This window comes from Bombina bombina, chromosome 3, assembly GCF_027579735.1.
Source record: "Bombina bombina isolate aBomBom1 chromosome 3, aBomBom1.pri, whole genome shotgun sequence".
Taxonomy (NCBI): Eukaryota; Metazoa; Chordata; class Amphibia; order Anura; family Bombinatoridae; genus Bombina; species Bombina bombina.
This window is the reverse complement of record NC_069501.1, coordinates 481409867-481419641: the sequence shown is the minus strand read 5'-3', so window position 1 is coordinate 481419641 and position 9775 is coordinate 481409867. Positions and strand designations below refer to the sequence as shown.

General features: G+C 39.1%; 1 long non-coding RNA gene across 1 annotated transcript in view; it reads right to left on the bottom strand.

Annotated features, from left to right (window-relative positions):
• Positions 1 to 2672: 2672 nt before the first annotated feature.
• The window catches only part of LOC128651736 (uncharacterized), a 51702-nt gene continuing 44599 nt past the window's right edge, over positions 2673 to 9775 (bottom strand). The window contains exon 3 of the long non-coding RNA XR_008401176.1: positions 2673 to 2744. This is a non-coding gene — a long non-coding RNA (uncharacterized LOC128651736). The remainder of the gene's footprint in view (positions 2745 to 9775) is intronic.

Below are 9775 nucleotides of genomic sequence, written 5' to 3'. Positions count from 1 at the left end.
ACTTTGAAATGGCTGCCAAGCTCCGCCCACTGATGACATCACAGTCAGGGCTGCATATGGCATCCAATCACAAAAGGCTTACTAGCTGGATTCAACAGACTGTTAAATAATATTCAGCAGAGTGCCTAGATGCAGCCCAGATCATGATGTCATCAGTGGGCAGAGCTTGGCAGCCATATCAAAGTCGCCAGAAACAATATTAATTTTAACCGTTCCTGCTGCATGATATAGAAAGAGGTGCAGGAGGCTATTTGCAGCTTAATCTATTGTAAGACTTTAAGATGACTAAGGTGTAGACTGTCCCTTTAACTGAATACAATCAGTATTGCATGTGTATCATATACAGTACATTTACAACATAAAGTGTGTTATTCTAATCTATTTCCATACACTCCAACATTTGCATAAAAAGCACACAAAGACATTAAGATAGGATTGTAGAGCGCATAACAACCTAGTTTACAAAACACACAAATTGATCACATTAATTACATATATTCAGATCAACTCTTTAAGAAAGAGGAAGCTACTGTCTGCATTTAGTTAACAGTATTATTTGTCATGAGTACATTTTCATGTCATAAGTACAAAATGCAATCAGTACAGTTGTTCAAAATATTGCTGTGGTTTACAAATAAAATATAATAATATTGCATATCTTAACTATAAAAGTATACAATAAAGTTTTTTTCCCCCTCTAATCTATATATGTCCATACATTCCACCATGTGCAGAAAACCCCTAAATGATGACATGTGTGAAGAAAGAATGATTTATAGGGTACGTTCTATTTCAGAACTTTGAAAACATAAATGGGTGACATTTTATATAACGAAAGAAACCTTAAACCTATATTTTCTTTGTGCATCAGAAATTAATCACTGAAAAAAGCAAAAGCTTTCCATACAAAAAATAGGAATTATCGACCAAATATATAATCAATTTCTATGTCCTAGCCCACATCCCTGGGTAATACAGTGAGAAACCCTGATCCTAGGATCAGTCAGATGGAACCCCTACAAGATCACATCCTGTGACATTACGGAACATGGCGGCCCCCACAGGAGTCTCTCTGAAGCAGAGAAAACTCACTACTGCCTGCAATAACAGACAGTGACTGAAGTCAAAGAAACACTGGTAAGTGAATCCAGGTACCAAGAGTTTGTCCAAACTGCATACAAATAACCAGAGACATCAGCAAAGGAAACTAGAGACGGTCTCCTAGCCCTGTCCACCTAATTGTTGGAAAGAACTAAGAGGAGGAAGGGGGGATGTCTGTCAGTTTCCTTTATTCAGGTAACCATCAGAGTGGTGGGTTCTGCCCATACCCCTTTAGAGGGATTTTCCAATGGTAAGTATTACCAGGGAGGGACAAGATATAAACATTTTAAAAGCATTCAGAACTGTAAGTTTGTTACAAAATGTTCACTGATTTGCAGTCCAGAATCACACCCCTTGCAAAGCTTATTTATTTTGTGTATTGTGTCCAAATAGGGATATATAAAAATGGACTAATCACATAATTCCCATGTTACTACCTCTCCCTGTCTCATTCCATCTCACTCCCTTTCTTCTCCTCCTCTCTGCCATCTGTGGGCTGTGGAACGATATTTCACGCACTAGCTACGCTCGACTTTTTGAGCGTGTCAGATACCTGCGTTTTACAAGTAAAAAGTTTTCCCTCGCGTGCTATTCCGACACATACAAAAAGCTGAAGATACAATATCGCGGTCGGTTTTACTGTATTTCCCCATAGAAGTCAATGAGCCCGAAAACTGGAAAAAAAGTCTAACACCCTACTCCCACGCAAACCCAATAGCATTTTCTCAAGTGCGCTAACCTGACATATATATAAATGTCTGCCCTTATAACTTTTTAATGAAATTTTTAATTTTTTATTAGATGGTATTATTATGAGTGTAACTGTACCTTTTAATGCATTTTTTTATGTGTTTTGTGCAACTTTTTATTCAAGCGCAACAGATAACTAGAGCTAACCTGATGCACGTCAAATTAACTTGCACTTTTACTTTCAACGGCTAATATGCGCACTACCTCCGACTCGCGCAAACACTCGCGATAAACCTGATAACACTTGCGCGCCAAAGTTAGTGCTCCACAGTTACGGCGCCACTCGTAATCTGCCCCTTTGTGTGAAAAATCATTGTATCGATTTCATGATTATGTAGTGTTTTCACATTCGTTGGCTATAACTTCCTTCCTTGATAGTCTAAGGTCAAAATAAAGTATGCAAAACACCTTTTACACATAGGTATATTTGCACTTACCAACTAAGAAGCAAAAAAGTTGCAATCCTGGAAAAATTGTGTATATTAATTAAGTGTTTTTAAATTTAATTCAAAGGCTTTTCTTATTTTGGTGCTGCACAGTATTTTTGTGAACCAATTTAAACAAACTGGAATCCAGGCCTATATAATTATTTGGTTTTGTCCTACTAGACTTTATCTAATCTGAAAGTCACATTGTAATATAGTAGATTACGTTAATAAAAGACATAGAAATCAACCTTTTTTTTTTTTTTTAGATTATCCGAAATCCATGACTTTATAGTAAAGGTTTTAGTAGACAAAATAAACAAGTTGCTTTTGAAATTGTGTTTGCCTTTGGCTCACTTTTGCCATCAGAAGATGAAAGATGACTAACAATATATTCTGGCCTCTTCGAGTTCCTTGCTCTTTGACATTGTGATGGTAGTGCGTGACATTATCTTCTATCTTTCGCCACTGTGAAATAGAAAGGTGCATTAGATGTGTTGAGATTTTATTTTGATATTTTTTTTCCTTAATTTTTTTTCTCAAGGCAAATTTAGCCTGTCATGTGACCAGCACTGCCCAGGATAAGAGGTTCATTTTCTTGTAACCTTAAAAGTACAGTATACACCACTTTTAATGTAACTGCATGTAATAGACACTACCATAAAGAACAATATGCACAGATACTTATATAAAAATCCAGTATAAAACCTTTTTAAAAAGTTCTTAGAAGCTCCCAGTTTAGCACTGTTAATGAGGTTAGTCTGGAACACCCACTGAAAGGGGCTGAGAGCATTCCCTCCCCTGCATATGAATAGACCCATTATACAAACAGAAGCAATGTAAAGTCTGTATACATCAGTATACATTTAAAACGTTGGGGCTTGGTATGAAAATCAGCACAATATTATTTAAAAGTAAGCAAAACTATACATTTTTACAAAAACACCCCCAGAGGGGCTATATAAATGGAAAATCTACAACACATTTATGCAAAGAAAAATCTAGTGTAGAATGTCACCTTAATCTAGGAAATTCTTAGAAAACACACAATATTTTTTTATAGCAATCCTTTTGAAGCTTGGAGATGCACCTCACTTACTCCGAAGTATTTTTCAGAGCACGATACCAGGCTTTAAAAGCAATAAAACTTATCATAATTAGTTAATAAAAGTGTGTCCTTAATATAAAGATCTGAGGTCATTAAGAGGATAACTGGTCTTGTAAAGAAATATATATTTAAAAGTAATAATACTTTGTAACAATAAAGAATTGAAAATGCATGGTGTATGATATCAAAAAGTTCTGTGTGGCCTAAAGACTTTGGGATAGATTACAAGTGGTGCGATATTTAGCACTCCCCCTCAAGCATTAACTTGGCTAGAAGTTAAATTTTTATTGTGTTGTTTAGAGCTCGTATTAGAAATTGAAAGTAAAAAGTTGTACTTCAGATATCGAAACAGCGTTAACGTATTCTTCCCATAGACTTCAATAGATCGTGCAAACTGAAAAAACATAATTTATGCTTACCTGATAAATTTATTTCTCTTGTAGTGTATCCAGTCCACGGATCATCCATTACTTATGGGATACATTCTCCTTCCCAACAGGAAGCTGCAAGAGTCCACCCACAGCAAAGCTGCTATATAGCTCCTCCCCTAACTGCCATTACCAGTCATTCGACCGAAAACATGCAGAGAAAGGAAAACCATAGCGTGCAGTGGTGACTGTAGTTTAATGGAAAAATTACCTGCCTTAAAGTGACAGGGCGGGCCGTGGACTGGATACACTACAAGAGAAATAAATTTATCAGGTAAGCATAAATTATGTTTTCTCTTGTTAAGTGTATCCAGTCCACGGATCATCCATTACTTATGGGATACCAATACCAAAGCTAAAGTACACGGATGATGGGAGGGACAAGGCAGGTACTTAAACGGAAGTTACCACTGCCTGTAAAAAACCCTTTCTCCCAAAAATAGCCTCCGAAGAAGCAAGGTATCAAATTTGTTAAATTTGAAAAAGTATGAAACGCAGACCAAGACTCCGTCTTGTAATCTGTTCAACAGAAGCCACATTTAAAAAAGGCCCAAGTGAAAACCACAGCTCTAGTAGAATGAGCTGTAATGCCTTCAGGAGGCTGCTGTCCAGCAGTCTCATAAGCTAAATGAATTATGCTTTTTAACCAAAAAGACAGAGAGGTTGCTGAAATCCTTTGACCTCTCCTCTGTCCAGAATAGACAACAAACAAGGTGAATGTTTGATGAAAATCTGTAGTAGCTTGTAAGTAAAACTTTAAAACACGAACCACGTCCAAATTGTGTAATAGACGTTCCTTCTTTGAAGAAGGATTAGGATACAAGAATGGAACAACAATCTCTTGAGTGATATTCTTGTTAGATACCACCTTAGGTAAAAACCCAGGTTGGTACACAGGACTACCTTATCCGTACGGAGAACCAGATAAGGAGAATCACATTGCAACGCAGATAACTCGGAGACTCTATGAGCCGAGGAAATAGCTACCAAAAAGGAACTTTCCAAGATAGAAGTTTGATATCTATGGAATGAAAAGGTTCAAATGGAACTCCTTGAAGAACCTTAAGAACCAGCTTTAAGCTCCATGGCGGAGCAACATTTTTAACCACAGGCTTGGTTCTAACCAAAGCCTGACCAAATGCCTGAACGTCTAGAATACCTGTGCAAAAGAATAGACAGAGTAGAAATCTGTCCTTTTAAAGAACTAGCTGACAACCCTTTTCTCAAAATCATCTTGGAGAAAAGATAATATCCTGGGAATCCAGACTTTACTCCATGAGTAACCCTTGGATTCATAACAATAAGATATTTACACCATATCTTATGTTAAATTTTCCTAGAGACAGGCTTTTATGCCTGTATTAAGGTATCAATTACTGACTCGGAGAAGCCATGCTTTGATAACATCAAGCGTTCTGTCTCCAGGCAGTCCATCTCAGATTAGTTATATTTAGATGGTTGAAAAGACCCTGAGGTAGAGGGTCCTGTCTCAGAAGCAGAGACCGTGGTGGAAAGGATGACATGTCCACCAGATCTGCATACCAGGCCCTGCGTGGCCACGCAGGCGCTGTCAAAAGCACCAAAGCACTCTCCTGCTTGATCTTGTGCAAACCCCTCCGGAGGGAATTCCCACTCCCCCGGATGAAAAGTCTGACGACTTAGAAAATCTGCCTCCCAGTTCTCAACACCTGGGATAGGGATAGCTTTTAGACAAGAGTGAGTCTCTGTCCAGTGAATTATTTTAAGACTTCTAACATTGCTAGGGAACTTCTGTTCCCCCTTGATGGTTGATGTAAGCCACAGTCGTGATATTGTCCGACTGAAATATGATGTACCTCAGAGTTGCTAACTGAGGCCAAGTCTGAAGAGCATGGAATATCGCTCCCAGTTCCAGAATATTCATTAGAAGGAGGGTCTCCTCCTGAGTCCACTATCCCTGAGCCTTCAGGGAGTTCCAGACTGTATCCCAACCTAAAAGGCTGGCATCTGTTGTAACAATTGTCCCATCTGACCTGCGGAAGGTCATACCCTTGGACAGATGGACCCGAGATAGTCACCAGAGAAGAGAATCTCTGGTTTCTTGGTCCGGATTTAACAGGAGAACAAATCTGTGTAATCCCCGTTCCTCTGGCTGAGCATGCATAGTTGCAGTGGTCTGAAATGTAGGCGTGCAAACGGTACTATGTCCCTTGCCGCTACCATTAAGCCGATTACATTCATGTACTGAGCCACCAAAGGGCGCGGATGGAATGAAGAACTCGGCAGAAATTTAGAAAATTTGACAACCTGGACTCCGTCAGGTAAATTTTAATTTCTACAAAATCTATCAGAATCCCTAGGAGGGAAACCCTTGATATTGGGGATAGAGAACTCTTTCCTTGTTCACTTTCCACCCATGCGATCTCAGAAATGCCAGTACTACGTCCGTATGAGACTTGGCAACTTGGATGTTTGACGCCTGTATCAGGATGTCGTCTAAATAAGGGGCCACTTCTATGCCCCGCGGCCTAAGGACCGCCAAAGTGACCCCAGAACCTCCATAAAGATTCTAGGGGCTGTAGTTAACCCAAAGGAAAGAGCTACAAACTGGTAATGCCTGTCTAGAAAGGCAAACCTGAAAAACCGATGGTGATCTTTATGCATCGTAATGTGAGGATAAGCATCCTTCAAATCCATTGTAGTCCTCTATTGACTCTCCTGGATCATAGTTAAGATGGTACGAATAGTTTCCATCTTAAATGATAGAATTCTAAAGAATTTGTTTAAGATCTTTTAGATCCAAAATAGGTCTGAAGGTTTCCTTTCCTTTGGAACCACAAACCGATTTGAGGAAAACTGTGTCCCTGTTCCTCTATTGGAATTGAATGGGTCACGTACACAATGCAAGAATGTCTCTTTCTTTATCTGGTTTGCAGATAAATGTGAAAGGCAAAAACTCCCCTTTTTTGGGGGGGAAAGCTTTGAAATCCAGAAGATATCTCTGGGGTATAATTTCCAATGCCCAGGGATCCTGGGCATCTCTTGCCCACGCCTGGGCGAAGAATGAAGTCTGCCCCCTATAGGATCCGTTACCAGATAGGGGTCCGTTCCTCATGCTGTTTTAGAGGCAGCAGCAGGCTCCTTGACCTGCTTATCTTTGTTCCAGGTCCGGTTGTCTCCAGACCGTCTTGGACTGAGCAAAAGTTCCCTCTTATTTTGCCTTAGAGGAAGTTGATGCCACACCTGCCTTGAATTTTCGAAAGGCACGAAAATTAGGCCTTTTTTGTCCCTTGATTTGGACCTGTCCTGAGGAAGGGCATGATCTTTTCCTCCAGTGATATAAGTAATAATCTCCTTCAAACTAGGCCTGAATAGGGTCTGCCCCTTGAAGGGAAGTTAAGTAGCTTATTTATTAAAGTCACGACAGCTGACCATGATATAAGCCATAGCGCTCTGCGCGCCAGTATAGTAAAAAACAGAATTCTTAGCCGTTAGTCTAGTCAAAGGAACAAAGGCATCAGAAAACAAAGGAATTGGCTAGCTTAAGTGCTCTAAGCTTGTCAAATATATTCATCCAATGGAGCCTGTAAAGCCTCATCAAGAGACTCAAACCAGAACGCCGCAGCAGCAGTGACAGGAGCAATGCGTGCAAGGGGCTGCAGGATAAAACCTTGTTGAATAAACATTTTTTATCCATTGGATCTAAAAAAGCACAACAGTCCTCGCCAGAGGTAGTGGTACGCTTAGCTAGAGTAGAAACTCTTCTCTCCACCTTAGGAACTGTCTGCCATAAGTCCCGTGTGGTGGCAACTATTAGAAAACATTCTTCTAAAAAATAGGAGGGGAAGAGAACGGCACACCTGGTCTATCCCATTCCTTATGAAAAATTTTAGTAAACCTCTTTAGGTATTGGAAAAACATAAGTACACACCGGCACTGCATATTATTTATCCAGTCTACACAATTTCTCTGGCACTGCGATTGTACACATTCATTCAGAGCAGCTAAAGCCTCCCTGAGCAACAAGTGGAGGTTCTCAAGCATAAATTTTAAATGTAGAAATATCAGAATCAGGTTAAATCATCTTCCCTGAGTCACAAATATCACCCACAGACTAAGCATATTGTGAGGTAGTATCAGACATGGTTCTTAAAGCGTCTGTATGCTCTGTATCTACCCCCAGAGCTGTTTTGCTTTCCTTTAATTTCAGGTAGTCTGACTAATACTGCTGCCAGTGTATTATACACAACCTTTGCCATGTCTTGTAAAATAAACGCTATGGGCGCCATTGATATACTTGGCGCCATTTGAGCGTGAGTCCCTGGAGCGGGAGTCAAAGGGTCTGACACGTGGGGAGAGTTAGTCGGCATAACTTTCCCCTCGACAGAATCCCCTGGTAAAAGAAACGCTATGGGTGCCCTTGATGTACTTGGCGCCATTTGAGCGTGAGTCCCTAAAGCGGGAGTCAAAAGGTCTGACACGTGGGGAGAGTTAGTCGGCATAACTACCCCCACGACAGAATCCTCTGGTGATAATGTTTTTAAAGACAAAAAATGATCTTTATTGTTTAACATGAAATCAGTACATCTGGTACACATTCTAAGATGGGGTTCCACCATGGCTTTAAAACATAATGAACACAGAGCTTCCTCTATGTTAGACATGTTAGAACAGACTAATAATGAGACTAGTAAGCTTGGAAGACACAACAAAACTGCCACAGCTGAGCTGTGGATTACCTTCCCTATAACTGTTTCTATGCAAAATTTAAGCCAGCCATGTGGAAAAATTAGGCCCCAATAGGTTTTATCACCAAAGATATGTTAAAAAACGATTAAACATGCCAGCAAACGTTTTAAAACACATTCTTATAAGAGTATGTATGTCTATTAATAAGCCTGATCCAGTCGCTATCACTGCATTTAAGGCTTTACTTATATTACTTCGGTATCAGCAGTATTTTCTTAGTCAATTCCATTCCTTAGAAAAATATATTACTGCACATACCTTAGCATATATCTCTATCAATCAGCCTGGTACCAGTCGCTTTCACTGCATTTAAAGGCTGTACTTACATTACTTCGGTATCAGCAGTATTTTCTTAGTCAATTCCATTCCTTAGAAAAATATTTTACTGCACATACCTTATTTGCAGGAAAACCTGCACGCCATTCCCCCTCTGAAGTACCTTACTCCTCAGAATGTGTGAGAACAGCAACTGGATCTTAGTTACGTCTGCTAAGATCATAGAAAAAACGCAGGCAGATTCTTCTTCCAAATACTGCCTGAGATAAACAGCACACTCCGGTGCCATTTAAAAATAACAAACTTTTGATTGAAGAAATAAACTAAGTATAAAAAACCACAGACTCTCACGACCTCCTATCTATGTTGAGACTTGCAAGAGAATGACTGGTAATGGCAGTTAGGGGAGGAGCTATATAGCAGCTTTGCTGTGGGTGGACTCTTGCAGCTTCCTGTTGGGAAGGAGAATGTATCCCATAAGTAATGGATGATCCGTGGACTGGATACACTTAACAAGAGAAAACACCTATACTCGTGCACTAACCCGAACTGAGCCATCATATTGTACATTCCAATGTTCTCACATTGAAATATATGTAATATATATATTTCATTATACATCTGTATATATACCTATACCTGTATATATATTTATATAGGTATAGATATATATTACATAAAATTATTCTTATATATATAGAAATATATATAGAAATAGAAATATTACATTTATTTTTATTTGAAGAACATTGGAATGTACAATATGCAAATCGTGATTCGGGTTTAGCGCTTTAGGTCTAAGGTGGTGTTGGGTTAGCGCACTTGAAGACAGTTATCTTAAGGAGCGTTATGCAGATATTACTTATAAAAATAATGTAAAAAATATTAATAATAATTGAGAATTATTAAAGAGGTTCTAAAAAATCATTAGAATACATATGTATTTTTTTAGAACCTCT